The sequence below is a fragment of the Cuculus canorus genome, chromosome 25, assembly GCF_017976375.1.
Source record: "Cuculus canorus isolate bCucCan1 chromosome 25, bCucCan1.pri, whole genome shotgun sequence".
Lineage (NCBI taxonomy): Eukaryota > Metazoa > Chordata > Aves > Cuculiformes > Cuculidae > Cuculus > Cuculus canorus.
In genome coordinates, this window is record NC_071425.1 from 1,857,216 (window position 1) to 1,858,957 (window position 1,742).

At 65.0% G+C, this 1,742-nt stretch overlaps 1 non-coding gene across 1 annotated transcript; it reads right to left on the reverse strand.

Moving 5' to 3' along the window:
* Positions 1-1,141: 1,141 nt before the first annotated feature.
* On the reverse strand, positions 1,142-1,213 carry TRNAC-GCA (transfer RNA cysteine (anticodon GCA)). Its single transcript has one exon. It is a non-coding gene; the product is annotated as a tRNA-Cys (tRNA).
* Between the last annotated feature and the right edge of the window lie 529 nt (positions 1,214-1,742).

A 1,742-nucleotide genomic window follows, 5' to 3' on the forward strand; every position in this document is an offset into this window, starting at 1 on the left:
GCCGGGGGTGGGGCCGAGGGTGGGGATGGGGATGGAGCCGGGCAGGGACCCCCCCAGCGCCCGGGGAGGGGCTCGGGTTGGGTCCCCCCTCCCCTTCTCTTCCTTAGGGGAGAGCGATGCTGAGCGCGACCCCCGGGGATGGATGGGGGGGCGGCGGTGGGGTTGGGGTCCCCTCCCTGTCCCTGCAGAGGTTGGGGGGAGGGAGGGGGGTCACTCGGCTGAGCCCCCCACCCCTTAGGGTTCGTTCCCCCCTCCTCCAACCGGGGTTCTGTGCGGGTCCCCCTCTTGGGGACGGGGAGGTGCCCCATCGCAACCCCAGACACCGGGTTTGGGGGTCCGGAGCCCCTTTATCCCCCCCTCCTTTGCCCCCGTCGAGGTGGGGACACACACACCCTTTAGGGGGGACCCTGGCCCCCCCTTTTCCCACTCAGGAACCCGCAGGGGATGCATCTTCCAGCACAACCGTGTGGGTTCTTCCCACTCCCCCCCCCGTTTTATCCCTTGGCAGCAGAAGCCGCTGTTCTTTGGGGGATGGGGAGGATGGGGGGGCCTTGGGGGGGGGGGGGGGGAGGGTTGGGGGGTACAGGGGGGGGCACAAGGCCGGGGGGCACAAGGTGGGGGGGTCCAGGTGGCACAGAAACAGCCCAAGCCCCCCCGCCCCGCACTCCTGACCCCACCATGCTTTGGTGGTGATGGTTTTGGGGGGCTCAGGCTGCACCCCCAGACCTGGAACCCACGAGATGGCTCAGCCCTGGGGAGGAGGGGGGGGGGGTCCCAAGGCACCTCAGGGTCCAGAGCAGGAGGGGAGTGCAAACACCACAGAGCTGTGCCGAGGAGCTGGGGAGCGATGCTGCACCCCCAGCGATGCTGCACCCCCATTCTGGGGCTGCGGGAGCAGCGGGGGGCTCTGGGACCCTTCGGCTGCTCTGAACTGGGGGGGCTGGAGGGGGGGCACCTCTCAGAGTTGGGGGGGGCCTGGTGGAGAGTAGGGTCTGTCCTCCTGCAAGAGAAAGCCCCCAGAGGCGGTGGGGAGCTGGAGGCAGCGCGACGAGGCATCTCCTCATTGTCCCACGGGATGGGGAGCAAATAAAAGGGGTGGAAAAAAGGGGGATCCCCTTCCTAAGAAGGGGGAAGAAAAAGGAGGGGGCACCCGGATTTGAACCGGGGACCTCTTGATCTGCAGTCAAATGCTCTACCACTGAGCTATACCCCCGTTGCCTGTGTTTTTACACCGCTCTCACAGAGCAGTGAGCACGGCCGGGCTGCTCTGCACCCCAATGTACCCCAAAAACTTCTATGCACAGTTTTGTGTGCACTCACGCACAGACACCGCCCCCCATGCACACACTGCACCCCTAGGCACACCCATGCACACCTATACACACACACTCGTGCACCTCACACCCCACTATCTGCACCCGCACACCCCTGCACACCCCCATGTTCATGCACACACACACGCACCTCATGCACACCCATGCACCCCTCTCACCTCAACGCACGCACCCGTGTGCTTCCATGCACACTCAGCACCTCCGTGCACACACATACACATCCATGCACCACCGTTGCACAACAATGCACACTTATGCACATCCACGCACACCCGCACACCTCCATACACCCTCCCATGCAGCCCCCCACGTGCACCCATGCACAACTACCGCACCCCGTTGCACACCCATGCGCACTTATGTGCATTCACACACCCCTGTGCACACTCAAGCATCCCTATGCACACC